Source organism: Bos taurus, chromosome 18 (assembly GCF_002263795.3).
Source record: "Bos taurus isolate L1 Dominette 01449 registration number 42190680 breed Hereford chromosome 18, ARS-UCD2.0, whole genome shotgun sequence".
Lineage (NCBI taxonomy): Eukaryota > Metazoa > Chordata > Mammalia > Artiodactyla > Bovidae > Bos > Bos taurus.
In genome coordinates, this window is record NC_037345.1 from 58,967,957 (window position 1) to 58,983,041 (window position 15,085).

Sequence of the window (15,085 nt, forward strand, 5' to 3'; positions counted from 1 at the left end):
CCTATATATACAACCCCCCTTTACTGCAGGTTGTAGAATGAACAGATAAAGAACCAATCTTATCCACCAGTGACTCAGTACATAGGCCTCCTCCTCAGAGCTTCGAGGGGCCCTTTCATCCTGAGGATGAAGGGAGACTAATTTTTCTCTCGAGTATGAAGTCCTTCCTCTATGCATGAGTCCAGCAGAATTATACATTAACGTTAGCCGACAAACATGGGCTTTCATTCTGCTTCCAAAGAAGAACTTTGCTTGGACTGTTTACTGCCCTTTCTCTCTATGAGAACCATGTCAACACTACTGAAACGCTAGGAAAAGGACAAAAATCATTATGCAAAGGGTTTACATATAAGAACTTTAAATACACTCCTGTTCATTGGGACAGATGTCAAGCTAAATCAGGGAAATTAATGTTTGGGGCCAATTACACCATTGTTGATTCGGGATCCCATGGTATGTGGTTGTCTAACTGCTCAGATGATATTAACAGCACTGTATGTGATTATGCTACTCAAGTAGCATAGAAGGTTATGCTACGATGGAACATTACCATGACAAAGGACTTCTTGGCTGGCTTGACGGTGGAATGGCACCCCCTCACCCTTGATTCGTCCTCAATAAACAGATTAGGCCTGAACAATGGGACATCTGGAAACTTGCCCTGAGCACCGAAGAACTTGGAACTTGGAGTGGATATTTCATGGGGACCAGCTGTAGTCATAGTAACTATTCCTTTTGTTATAATCTTTCATATTTCATACAAGCTTGTGTCCCCCTTCCTTTTGTTATAGCTATAGGGAACTTGCAGTTTAATAAGACTTTACGTCCTGTGACTTGTATAGATTGCAGATTGTATAATTGTCTTAATTCCTGTGTTTCTTTGAAAAACGTATCTCTTTTGATTCTTTGATCTCGACGTAATCTATGGTTGCCAGTAGATCTCCAACGACCGTGGGAAGAGGGTCCTATGGCAAGACTTGCCTCCCTGCTACTTACTAAATTACTTCAATGATCTAAACGATTCATTGGATGGTTAATTCTTGGCATTTGGGGATTAATAGCTATTTGCACTACTATCACTGTTGCAGACATTGCTTTACAAACCTGAATTCAAACACACACCTTTATTCAAAATTGGACCAAAGATGCTTATACTATGTGGACCACTCAGGCGCAGATAAATGAGGAAGTTCAAGATGAAATACAGGAAATAAAAACAGCCATCCAATGGGTCAGAGATCAATTAATAGATTTACAAAAACAAGTTATACTAAAATTTGACTGGAATTCTACTCAATTTTGTATTACCCCTATTTGGTTCAACTATAGTGCCTACTATTGGGAACAAATCAAATTTCATTTGCAAGATATACATGATAATCCTTCCTTAAATGTACAATTACTACAAAAGGAAATCTTTGAAACCTTCTCTAAGAGTCTACCCTCTTCCAACAGTTTGAAAACCTTAGCTGAACAGCTAGCTGATCAATTATCTGGGCTAGACCCTCGAGGATGGTTTCAAAGCATTACACATAGTATTGGATCTGGAACTGTAATGCTGACAATTATCCTGGTGATTATATTTGTAGTATACCAAAGCCTTTCAACTAAAATTGTTCAAACTAAACAAATTCAATTGGTCAGAGCCTTTTTCACAAAAGTATCCACAGTCACCCCCAATTATGAAAAAATAATAAAGGGGGGAATTGTTAGGGGATGTTCTACTTTAAGGAATCCAGTATGTTGTTTTTTCTTCCTTTGTGTGCCATTTCTCAAGGACTCTCTGTTCCTTATCAGTTCTGGGAAACAGGAACGAGCAGAGCTGCATGCAGTTCTCAGAACTGAGATCATGGGAAAGAGCACCTGCTTGGATTCCCTTTAGTGACTCCCTTCAGTGACTCTCTTCAGTGACCTTTTATTTACAGGACTATCCATTTTGTTGCAACTCATGGAATTTCATTCTTAATGGCTGAGTAATCATTTTATTGAAGATATATAAACACGCGTTTCTGCAAATAAAGTACGCTTGTTTCACTCGAGATTTGGGTGTCCCACATCCTTCTTTTCTTCGCCTTCTTTTCATCTACTCCAGTCCCCAGGTCCCGGTCTGTAAAGACCATAACAGATAAGGAAAATAGACATGTTCCTGTGTATTCCCCTTTTTAAAATTTTTTTTATTTGTAGTTTCAGTGTGTGATGTGCTCGTTCAACTATGCCCTGTGCTTGTGGATTATAAGGAATATCTGTAATATGTTTAATAGAAAATGATTGTAAAAATTGTTTGAATTGCCTAGAAATATAGGTAGGGCCATTGTCTGTTCTTATAGAACTAGGTGTTCCCATTATTGTAAAGCAAGTTACTGCCGCTGCTGCTGCTAAGTCACTTCAGTCGTGTCCGACTCTGTGTGGCCCCATAGACGGCAGCCCACCAGGCTCCCCCGTCCCTGAGATTCTCCAGGCAAGAACACTGGAGTGGCAAGTTAATAGGTTAGTAATAACATGTTGTGTAGTTTCACCTTGGGGAGGTGTGGCCCATATAAAAGAAAAACTCGTACCGATTGAGATATGTAAGAAGGAAGAGGAAGAAAGTTCAGGGCAATGAGTTACATCCATTTGCCATAGTTCATTGGGTTGTAATCCTCGAGGATTGATACTTTGTGCAATGGGTCGAAGATGTAAGGGCCTTCAAGTAGAGCAATTATTAATGATTTCTTTAGCATGTCGGTATGGAATTTTCCAAATTTGATGTAATGAGCCAGCATTATTGTGTAATAGAGCATGATGCTCTTCAGGAGTAGCAAGAGAGAGAAGTTTATCAGTTTGTCATTACCATGAGCCATAGGGCCAGGAAGACAAGAATGTGTTTGAATACAGGTAATATAAATAGGGGAAGTGTGGTTCTTAACAGTAGATTGTAGTTCAAGAAAAAGTGGTTGGATAATAGAATGATTAGAATTTATGGTAGAAGTTTCTATATTTCTTAATACAAAAACTGAATATAAGGAGTCAGAAACTATATTAATAGAATAAGTATGTATGTGAATAACGTGAATGAGAGCATATGATTCGATTTGTTGAGCAGAGTGAAATTTAGTATAAAAGACATTATATTCTTTGAGAGATCAGAATGAGGCTTTGGTGTTTTTAGTCCCATCTATATGCATTCTCAAATTGATATTTATTAATAGGTACTACAATTTTATGAGGATTGGGGCCAATTATAGCCTTAGCTCTATTTCTTCCATTGATAATGATTAGAGTGATCAAGATAGAGTGTAAGTGACCTTGTCCCTCTGAAATGGGTATAGATCCATTCTATTGGGTATGCTTGTTGGGTAAGAAGTCCTGTGGGAGAATGGGGAGAGGGGAGTATAAATAATTCTAGAGGTAAATCAAGTCTAATACGAGTAAGAAATTGTTTTTGCAATTTAGTTTGTATTAAACAGAGTTTTTCTTGTGCCTCTTGTTAAAGTGAACGAGGGCTATTTAAATCCGGATCTCTTTTTAAAGTGTTAAATAAATTAGTTAGTTGATAATTTGTAATGTCTAAAGAGGGTATAATCCAATTTATATCGCCTAAAAGTTTTTGAAAATCATTCAAGGTTGATAGTTTATTAACATAAATCTGTATTAGTTGGGGAGTAATATGTTGTCTATTAACAAATCTTACATAATAGTAAGGTGTAGATGTTTGAATCTTTTCAGGGGCTTTGATTAATTTAGAAGCTTTTAAGCATTGTTGAGCTATGTCAAACATCTGTTGAGTTTCTAAAATAGATGGAGCTGAAAACAATGTATCATCCATATAATGAATAACAAGAAAGTCAGGAAATTGTTTTCTCACAGGCAAGGGCTTTGGCTACATAATTTTGACACATGGTGGGAGAATTCATCATTCCTTGAAGCAACACAGTCCATTGATAACGTTTATGAGGCCCAATATGATTATGATAAGGAAGAAAGAAAGCAAATCTCTCGGTCTAGAGGGTGTAAAAGTATAGTAAAAAAGCAATCCAGTAAATCTATAATAATAATATTCCAGTTTTGAGGAGTAAGTGGTAAGTGATGGAATTCCTAGTTGTAATGCACCCATAGGTTTCATAGATGTATTAACTTTTCGAAGATCTGTTAAAAGACGCCATTTGCCAGATTTCTTTTTTATTACAAAAATGGGAGAATTCCAAGGGGAACAAGATTCCTCAATATGTTTTAATTTCAATTGTGTATCTATAAGTTCCTTAGCAGCCTCTTTGTCTTTTGCAAGGGGCCACTGCTCTGTCTAAATAGGCTTATCATTTTTCCAAGTTATTTTAATAATTGTATTGTTTGTTAAATGAGCGGTGGCCCAAAGGAAAAATGTGGAATGTATATTTGAGTTTGCCATTGCATAAGTAAATGTCTTCCTATTAAATTAAGGGGTGCATCCATCACATAAGGTCGTAATGTTGCAGGCTGGCCTTCTGGTCCCTCATATATAAACCTCTTGTATTTTGGTTTGAGAAATCCCTTCAATTTGCTGAGAAATTTCCTGTATAGGCCAAGATTTAGGCCACAAATGTTTGGAAATAATGGTAATATCAGATCCAGTATCAAGAAGACCAGAAAATCTTTTGCCATTAATTTTCATATTTATATTTGGTCGTGCACATTCAAATACTGTTGATGTCCATAAGGATTGCTTTTCATCTGTACTACCAAATCCACCTGTCCTTATACCATTAGAGAAGTTAATAGAAATGTAAGGTAAAAGAAGTAATTGGGCAATTTTGTCCCCCTTTTTGAATTGTCATAGTATCTGAGATGACATCATACTTTGAAATTTTTTTTTATAATCTGAATGAATTATTTCAGGGTGGATAGCCATTTCTTTAGAAGTCAGACTAGATTGGCCAAGTATAAGGCCAAAGGTTTGTGGGGGTAGGGGTCCATAAAGTCTGGTAGGTATTCTAGAAGGGACTGCTTGAGGAAAGAGAAGAAAATCATTTAGGGCTGGTATATTGATGGCAGCATTGCTGGATGTTGAAGGTTTGAGGGAAAAGATGGCGATTGCCCCTGGTTTTTGTTGATGGGGACCCACCCGGGGAGTCCCCATCTTTGAATTTCCTGAAATAGGGTTCTCTTCAACATCATACTTAGATCGATATTTTTAGCCCAATGTACCCCTTTATGACATTGAGGGCAGACTCCTGGAGGTTTTTTAGTAGTTTTAATTTTTTCTGTGTGTTTTTTTAGGGCAGTTCTTTTTTAAATGGCTCTTATCTCCACAAACAAAACATCCTTCATTCCCCTTTTTAAAGGCAGCAGCCATTGCTTCAGCTAACATTTGCATTGTCTGAGTTTCTGATCCTAAGTTGCGACAAGCCTTCGAATAATAACATTCCCGGTCTCACGAATCGGAGTGATGGCTCTTTAACACTCCTGATTCGCATTCTCATATGCAAGTAGTTTTTCTAATTGCACTCTTGTCTCTTCTCCGTCAACATTATGGGAGATAGCAAATTCCAGTCTACTTAAAAAATCACCATAGGCTTCATTCAGATCAGATCAGTCGCTCAGTTGTGTCCGACTCTTTGCGACCCCATGAATCACAGCACGCCAGGCCTCCCTATCCAACACCAACTCCCGGAGTTCAATGAGACTCACATCCATCGAGTCAGTGATGCCATCCAGCCATCTCATCCTCTGTCGTCCCCTTCTCCTCTTGCCCCCAATCCCTCCCAGCATCAGAGTCTTTTCCAATGAGTCAACTCTTCGCATGAGGTGGCCAAAGTACTGGAGTTTCAGCTTTAGCATCATTCCTTCCAAAGAAATCCCAGGGCTGATCTCCTTCAGAATGGACTGGTTGGATCTCCTTGCAGTCCAAGGGACTCTCAAGAGTCTTCTCCAACACCACAGTTCAAAAGCATCAATTCTTCGGCGCTCAGCCTTCTTCACAGTCCAACTCTCACATCCATACATGACCACAGGAAAAACCATAGCCTTGACTAGACGAACTTTTGTTTAGCAAAGTAATGTCTCTGCTTTTGAATATGCTATCTAGGTTGGTCATAACTTTCCTTCCAAGGAGTAAGCGTCTTTTTATTTCATGGCTACAGTCACCATCTGCAGTGATTTTGGAGCCCAGAAAAATAAAGTCTGACACTGTTTCCACTGTTTCCCCATCTATTTCCATGAAGTGATGGGACCGGATGCCATGATCTTCATTTTCTGAATGTTGAGCTTTAAGCCAACTTTTTCACTCTCCACGTTCACTTTCATCAAGAGGCTTTTTAGTTCCTCTTCACTTTCTGCCATAAGGGTGGTGTCATCTGCATATCTGAGGTTACTGATATTTCTCCTGGCAATCTTGATTCCAGCTTGTGTTTCTTCCAGCCCAGCGTTTCTCATGATATACTCTGCATATAAGTTAAATAAACAGGGTGACAGTATACAGCCTTGATGTACTCCTTTTCCTATTTGGAACCAGTCTGTTGTTCCATGTCCAGTTCTAACTGTTGCTTCCTGACCTGCATAAAAATTTCTCAAGAGGCATGTCAAGTGGTCTGGTATTCCCATCTCTTTCAGAATTTTCCACAGTTTCTTGTGATCCACACAGTCAAAGGCTTTGGCATAGTCAATAAAGCAGAAATAGATGTTTTTCTGGAACTCTCTTGCTTTTTCCATGATCCAGCGGATGGTGGCAATTTGATCTCTGGTTCCTCTGCCTTTTCTAAAACCAGCTTGAACATCAGGAAGTTCACGATTCACATATTGCTGAAGCCTGGCTTGGAGAATTTTGAGCATTACTTTACTAGCGTGAGATGAGTGCAATTGTGCGGTAGTTTGAGCATTCTTTGGCATTGCCTTTCTTTGGGATTGGAATGAAAACTGCCCTTTTCCAGTCCTGTGGCCACTGCTGAGTTTTCCAAATGTGCTGGCACATTGAGTGCAGCACTTTCACAGCATCATCTTTCAGGATTTGGAATAGCTCAACTGGAATTCTATCACCTCCACTAGCTTTGTTTGTAGTGATGCTTTCTAAGGCCCACTTGACTTCACATTCCAGGATGTCTGGCTCTAGGTCAGTGATCACACCATCGTGATTATCTGGGTCGTGAAGATCTTTTTTGTACAGTTTTTCTGTGTATTCTTGCCATCTCTTCTTAATATCTTCTGCTTCTGTTAGGCCTATACCATTTCTGTCCTTTATCGAGCCCATCTTTGCATGAAATATTCCTTTGGTATCTCTGATTTTCTTGAAGAGATCTCTAGTCTTCATTAGGCTTCATTAGGCCCTTGTAATATCTTTGTGTAGTTACTTTTAGGTCCCCCTTAAGGAGTAATTCGATCCCAGGCTTCAAGGGCAACTTCTTTCAATTGCTCATGCAACAAAGGAGGGCATTGTATCTGAGCTTTCACCAAATTAAATTGCCCCATACTGGTTAACATTTTAAAAATAATTTGGTTTTGGGGAGTGCCAGCTCGAGCGTTAGAATTGGCATGATCTCGGGTCACATCATGAAACCACATTATCCATTGAAGATATTTTTCTGGTTTAAGAAGAGCTTTTCTCAACATTCACCAATCATAAGGAATAAAATTTCCAATAGAAGATGCCATAGCATTTAGAAGTTCTTTTGTAAAAGGTGAATGAGGGCCGTACATAGTTACAGCCTTTTTCATCTGTTGCATGTGAAAAAAATCAATGCCTTCGTATTGTGGTGTTAGTTGCCCTTGAGCATAAACATTTCCTAACACAGGAAAGGCAAAAAGATCATCGGCCTCAGAGACTTGAGATTGCAAAGCCAGTAAACCAGAAAGCCTTTGTCGTGAAGGAGAATGAGTGGATCATCTGTTTTCATAAATATAAGTGTGTGTTAGGGACTATCATTGTCATCAAAAGAAGCATTGTTGGCTTTAGGGTCAAAGAGAGCATCAGAAGAATCATCGTCAGATTAATTTTGTCCTCTAATTGAGGGGACCTTCAGTTTCGTGCCCATTACAAGAGGAGGAGGAGGAGTGCTTGGGACAGCCAGAGCAGGGATTGTGGGAAAGTTTTGAAACATTTTATGTTTCTGTAATTGGGCCTTCTGTAAAGTCTTATCATCTAATTTATATTCGTATAATGAGCATTCCGCTTGTAGACAAATACCAGGGGGGCTAGAACTGCCTTGAAATGGCAAGATCACGGCTTTAATGAGGGCCCACAAGGGCCAGAAATTTATTGGAATATTTTCTCCCCGTCTTGCAGCTTGTTCAACATTTTCTTTAACCCAGTTCCAAATTTCTAAATTGAAACTGCCTTCATCAGGGAACCAGGGATTATATTTAACCACTGTTTGGAGATAAGGCTCTATCTGTTAACACAAAACTGAAAGTCCTTGAACCTTAAATAAATGATAAAGCAGAAAAGTGGTGGGGCTTTCCAGCCATTTGTCCTATAACCCTGCACTTACCGACCTCCATAGGTCCTAACAGTCACTCCATCCGCTTGCCTAGGGCATTCACTAGGTCCCTGTTCAGGCGCCACTTGTCACGGTCTTTGTAGACGGGGACCTGGGGACTGGAGTCAACGAGAAGAAGGACGCAGGGAACCCAGGTCTCGAGTGAAACAAGGGTGCTTTATTTGCAGAAACGTATGTTTCTATATCTTCATACAGGGCAGCTTTAGGCAGTAAAATAATTGAGGAAAAACAAAGCCAAGCAAATAACAATCTTCAAAGGGCCAGAAAGCATTCCATATCCTGAAGAAGAGGGGCATAACTGAATAGATTACCTTTAAGTAAAAGGTCACTGGAGGGAGTCACTGAAAGGAGTGCAAGCAGGTGCCCTTTCTCATGATCTCAGTCCTGAGAACTGCGTGAAGCTTTGCTCATTCCTAATTTCCAGGAACTGGTAAGGAATAAGAGTTCTTGAGAAACGGGACACACAAAAAGAAAACATATTGGATCCCTTAAAGTTGAACGTCCCCTGACACAGAGCAATTATTTTGAACATCAAATTTGATTGGAACCAGGATAATATGTGTATGTGTATGTGTATGAATCACATTTAACAGCTGTCATTACCATTTGCTACTGTTGTATTCAAAGAACTACATTGTGAATGTATCAAGGTTTCCTGTTTCCATGAATACAATATAAACACTTCTGAAACAGCCCTGGATGAATTGTGTTTATTCCATCAACAGTTTTATCTCACTTCAGTACTTTATAACAGCAGCTAAGAAGGCAGCATTAGGCTCTCAGGTTTAAATAAATATAGAACAATTTCTTGTCACTATGGAATCAAACAACATGAAATTTGGAGGTTACATAGTCAAAATTTTTAACTAAAGTTACTCTCTTTACACTCTATAGCAGAGCATTCATATGACTGTAATCCAAATAGCACAGCAGTGCATTTTAGACTGACTCCTATTAATGTGCAAAAATTGCATCAAATAAACTTGAAGGTTTAATTTGCTTTTTCTTTTTTTTTTTATTTTTGGCTGTGCTGTTGCTGCGTGTAAGCTTTCTCTAGTTGCTGTGAGTGTTGGCTTTTCTTGTTGGGGAGCACAGTCTCTAGATGCGAGGACTCAGTAGTTGCAGCTCACAGGCTCTAAAGCATGGACTCAGTAGCTGCAGCACATGCTGTTAATTGCCCTGTGGTATGTGGAATCTTCTCAGACCAAGGATGGAACCTGTATCCTCTGCATTGAAAGGCGGATTCTTAACCACTGAACCATTGGGGAAGTCCCTAATTAGCTTTATTGAATGATTGATGCATTGGGCAGAATTCAACCTGGTAAATGGGTGTACCAAGGAGCCTGACACAGTGGACAGTCTCAGGATGTTGAGGGTATTTTCATGTGCATTTTGATTATGTATCTATTACAGATTTTTGGCTTGTCCTTACTATGAAGTTTTTATTTAGATATGGGCTCTTGGTGTTTCTTAGACTTGGGTGACTGTTTCCTTTCCCAGGTTAGAGTGGTTTCAGCTGTTTTCTCCTCCTAAGATCTTTCCTGTCTTCTTCTGGGACTCCTACAGGGCAACTATTAATGGCTTCTTATCCCAGATATCTCTTTAAATGTCCTGCTTTTATTATTTTTTATTCTGTTCAGTAGTGGTGATTTTCAGTGCTTTTTCTTCTAGCTCACTGATGTGTTTTCTGCCTCATTTAGCCTGTTCTGATTCATTTTAGTTTCTGTTTTTTGGGTTTTTGTGTTTTTGTTTGTTTGTTTGTTTGTTTTCATTTACTATATTCCTCAGTTCTGTTTCGTTGGTTGTTATATTTTCTAAGTCTTCGCTAAAGACTTCTCATTTCTCAGGTCGTGCATTCTTCTCCCAAGTTCTTTGATCATGTTTACTACCATTACTCTGAACTCTTTCAGGTAGATTGTCTATCTCCACATTACTTAGTTCTTCTGGGGTTTTGTCTTGTTCTTCCCTCTGAAACATATCCCTCTGTCACCTCGTTTTGTGTAAATTTCTACTTGTACTTTAATCTATCTGGTAGTGTAGTTATGTTTCTTGACGTTGGAGAAGTGGCCCCCTGCAGAAGATATCCCAGGCATCCTTCTTCCGATCCAAGGGCCATAGGACATCTAATCCCAGGGTGGTGTCCACGTGTATTTGTGGACTCGGTTTTCAAGCTGTGGGACTCTACTTTTCTTTCTTTTGGTGGCCGCCCTCTAATGTGAAGAGCTGATTTATTGGAAAAGACCCTGATGCTGAGAAAGATTGAGGACAGGAAGATAAAGGGGCGACAGAGAACTAGAGGTTTGGATGACATCACCGACTCAATGGATATGAGTTTGAGCAAACTCCAGGAGATGTTGAAGGACAGGGAAGCCTGGCGTGCTGCAGTCCATCAGGTCACAAAGAGTCGAACACGACTGAGTGGCTGAACAACAACACTGCTGGGTGAGGCTGGTCTGGAGGCTTGTGCCTGCACAGTGGTGGTTAGAACTGGGTCTTCACACTTTTGTGGTTAGAGTTTGTCGAAAGGCATGTGTACAGGAAGCCTTTGGACATCCTGTCTGCTGATGGTTAGGGTCGCATCCTGGCCCTTTCATCCTTTGGCCTTAGGGGTCCCATTTCTGTAGCCTACAGGTTCTGAGTGGAGCCAGTGTCAGGCCAAGATGGAGACCTCACGCAGAGGAGTGCTCTCTCATAGTTCTGCCTTCAGGATCTGTGTCCCCTCGGTGAGCCACAGCCCACCCCCTACCCCCCGGGGATCCTTCAAGACCAGCAGGCAGCTCTCACCATCCAGGATCCTAGCAAAAGATTGTGTTTTGCCCTTCATCTCAGCTTCCCCTCAGTGTGCATGAGGCTTCGTCTGCACCTGTTAAGAGTGAAGTCTCTGTTTTCCCCATTCCTGTCAGACTCCTGCAGTCAGGGCCCACTGGTCTTCAGACGTAAATGTTAAAGATCTCTTTGGCCTTATTCATTGATTCATGGGTTGGTCAGCATCCCACCTGGTAAATAAACATGTGCTCCCAGAAGCTGTCCTCTTTACACCAAGGTATGTATGAATCAGTGGATTGTTTTCAAACTTTTGTGACCTGAATATGCTCATAAATGCCATGATGTGTACAAAGTAGATGCAGCATAAACACGAAGAAGCTGAGTTTCTTTAGGGGTGGGGTTCACTTCCATGAAAAAACTGAAATGGCAAAATGGCGAAATGAAATGTTTAATTTGGGAGTTGGCTGTGATCAGGTGCTTGAAAGTCAAGTGAGTAGAGTTGCACAAGCACACAGTGAAGGGAATGACTATGGATTCCAACTGTATTTTGTGACAGGGAACTAGTCTCCAGTGCCAGATGTCTGCAAGTCATCCTGCTGTTTCTCAGTGTTGTGTTCACATTCAGAGCGTGAAGATCTTGCAGAGAAAGTGAGATGTGTTCTTTGTTCCCAACTGAAAATACTTTCTTTGATAACTGGTGTTAAGTTGTACTCAAATTCACTTTTATATCACAGTTTGGAAGTCCCTGTTTTAATGCTTTATGCATGCAATCTTTTTGAATTTGAACTCCAAAATAAGTACTGATGTTCTTTCTCGTTTCCCAGATGAATGAACTTGAATGCAACAAAAATCACCCCATCCCAGGAAGTGACTGAATCGGAGCTTGAATCTACGTTGTCTTGCCTCAAAAATCTCTTCACCATGTTGTTACACTGAGGCCCAGGTTGTTGGCATGGCTACCATAATTCTTGTTGCAGTTGACAGGGCCGAGGTGCGGGCAGGCACAAAGCGTGGGACGAGTCACCTTGTCCCAGTTGTATTTCTGGGGGAACAGCTGAGGGGAGGCTCCCTGAGGTGGCACCTCAGGCAGCAGACCAAGTGCAGGTGGACTCTGCATATAGTAATTCTGAGACAGTAGGGCCATCCACCAGCTCTGTGCCCACAAAAATCAAACGATGCTGGTCAGTTAGGATGACCTCAGTGTATTTACAAAGATCTGTTGGAATAACAGAAAAACCTGAATAAACTGTTCGGTCAATCCAATAAATATCTGTGTCCAGTGGGCTGCCTCCCAGAAGAAAAAGACAAGGCATAAACATTTCATTAATGTATTTAGACTGTTTTTTTAAGACCTAATTCTGTTGCATAGTTTAGTCTGTAGAATAGTGAAAATGTAACTTTTATATGCACCATGTGTGTGTGTGTGCTAAGGCACTTCAGTTGTGCCTGACTCCTTGTGACCCTATGGACTGTAGCCCCCCCAGGCTCCTCTGTCCATCGGATTCTCCAGGCAAGAATACTGGAGTGGATTGCTATGCTCTCCTCAAGGGTATGTTGCTGACCTAGGGATCAAACTGTTCTTTACCACTAGCATCACCATGACCCAGTGATAAGTGCCTTGTTGTGGTAGTCCGGAAATGAACCCACAATATCTCCAGACCATGTCTATAGTTTTATTTCATCAGTGTTGCCAATGAATGTTTAAATAAGATGTAGGCACACTGATTACCATATAATCCCAGAAGAGAGATTATCCAAGGTGAAGTTGTATTTGTTTAGGCAAGAGTGGTTCATTCTGATTGATAGAGAAGACACATTTCCTTTTAGCCAAGAACAAGTGTAAATTGGTGCCAACTACTGAAATAATTGGACAAGATTGTGGTTGCTGAGGTTTAGAAGAGAAACATAAGAGATAAAACACTTTAGAGTAACAATAATGTACTATTAGAAATCATATCATTATTAATGGAGGACTAAAAGAGAAACTCTTGGCAGAACTCTATTAACTTTGCCCTGCTTCATTCCATACTCCAAGGCCAAATTTGCCTGTTACTCCAGGTGTTTCTTGACTTCCTACTTTTGCATTCCAGTCCCCTATAATGAAAAGGACATCTTTTTTGGGTGTTAGTTCTAGAAGGTCTTGTAGGTCTTCATGGAACTGTTCAACTTCAGCTTCTTCAGCCTTACTGGTTGGGGCATAGACTTGAATTACCGTGATATTGAATGGTTTGCCTTGGAAACGAACACAGATCATTCTGTCGTTTTTGAGATTGCATCCAATGGCTACTCCATTTCTTCTAAGGGATTCCTACCACATTAGTAGATATAATGGTCATCTGAGTTAAATTGACCCATTCCAGTCCATCTTAGTTCACTGACTCCTAGAATGTTGAGGTTCACTCTTGCCATCTCCTATTTGATCACTTCCAATTTGCCTTGATTCATGGACCTAACATTCCAGGTTCCTATGCAATATTGCTCTTTACAGCATTGAACCTTGCTTCTATCACCAGTCCCATCCACAACTGGGTATTGTTTTTTCTTTGGCTGCATCCCTTCATTCTTTCTGAAGTTATTTCTCCACTGATCTCCAGTAGCATATTGGGCACCTACCAACCCAGGGAGATCCTCTTTCAGTGTCTTATCTTCTTGCCTTTTCATACTGTTCATGGGGTTCTCAAGGCAAGAATACTGAAGTGGTTTGCCATTCCCTTCTCCAGTTGACCACATTCTGTCAGACCTCTCCACCATGACCCGCCCATCTTGGGTTGCCCCACATGGCATGGCTTAGTTTCATTGAGTTAGACAAGGCTGTGGTCCGTGTGATCAGACTGGATAGTTGTCTGTGATTGTGACTTCAGAGTGTCTGCCCTCTGATGCCCTCTCTCAGTGCCTACCATCTTTCTTGGGTTCCTCTTACCTTGGATTTAGGATATATCTTCACAGCTCCTCTAGCAAAGCGCAGCCAGTGCTCTTTACCTTGGATGTGGGGTAGCAGTTTAGGCAAAAAAAAAAAAAAAGAAAGAAACGTACCTCATGTTCTCAACAGTGACCTCAGCTCCGCAGTCATGGTTTCGGAACTTGCTGGAAACTTGCAGACCTGGGTAAAGAGGGAAGAGGAGCTGGGGGCTGGGCCTGAGCAGAAGGGTGGGGCCTGAGTAGAGGCCACTGAGAAGGGTGGGGTGTAGAGCACTCGCCAGCTTCCTGCTGAGAGGGGCAGGTGCACGTTCTTCCGTTTGGTTCCCAACATAGCTTGTCTGGGTTTAGAAACCCTTTATGGTCTTCCGTGTCTTGTTTTGCACTATTGATTCTTCCCTAGTTTAGGTAACTGTCACAGAACAATTTTAAAGTAAAAACTTGAAATTCTGTCGGATCATTACGCTGTAAATTAAGGTTTATTCTTAACAGGCGTCCTGCTGATGAGGCTGAAGGGATTCAGAGGTCTGCGAACCGAAACCTGGTGTGGTGGCGGGGCTGGGGGTTAATGTAGGGTGGTGGCTGGACCCAGAAATCCAGATATTCCTGCAATTAGAATGTAAGCAATCTAAGTAAACAACTGGATTTGTGTAGGGATGACAAACTAGAATGTGAAACATACAACTCTTACAACCAGCTACTTTCAACTAACATCTGTAAGGAGAAAAGTGTCTTGACATTCCAGTTCTTCAAGGATCAAGCTCGTTAGACACTACAGTGCCCCACCAACAGTGCAGAAAAACAGGCACCAGTCTGTGCTTTGGAGATACTGACCTTGGTACATCAGTAAGCGCCTCATGGGGCCATCCACCTCCTCAGCAAGTCCAGATAAGTTTGAGAGTCCCGTTAATACACTGCCAAGTAAAATTCAGGGTGATCAACAAATAACTGGGAGATCT

General features: G+C 40.9%; 1 protein-coding gene and 1 long non-coding RNA gene across 5 annotated transcripts in view; one reads left to right on the plus strand and one right to left on the minus strand.

Moving 5' to 3' along the window:
- Positions 1 to 12,477, plus strand: part of LOC100847180 (zinc finger protein 665) — a 58,928-nt gene extending 46,451 nt beyond the window's left edge. The window contains exons 6-7 of the mRNA XM_059877172.1: positions 1 to 2,874; positions 12,035 to 12,477. The exon at positions 1 to 2,874 is cut by the window's left edge and continues 15,404 nt beyond it. The gene's annotated coding sequence lies outside the window, so the exon portion shown is untranslated. The remainder of the gene's footprint in view (positions 2,875 to 12,034) is intronic.
- LOC100126043 (uncharacterized) overlaps positions 2,024 to 15,085 on the minus strand; it is a 37,287-nt gene continuing 24,225 nt past the window's right edge. For 3 of the 4 annotated variants that reach the window (XR_009491216.1, XR_009491215.1, XR_009491218.1), the window contains 2 exons: positions 2,556 to 15,040; positions 2,024 to 2,107 (listed from right to left, as the gene is read on the minus strand). This is a non-coding gene — a long non-coding RNA (uncharacterized lncRNA). The remainder of the gene's footprint in view (positions 2,108 to 2,555; positions 15,041 to 15,085) is intronic. The other variant, XR_009491217.1, reaches the window with a different exon arrangement.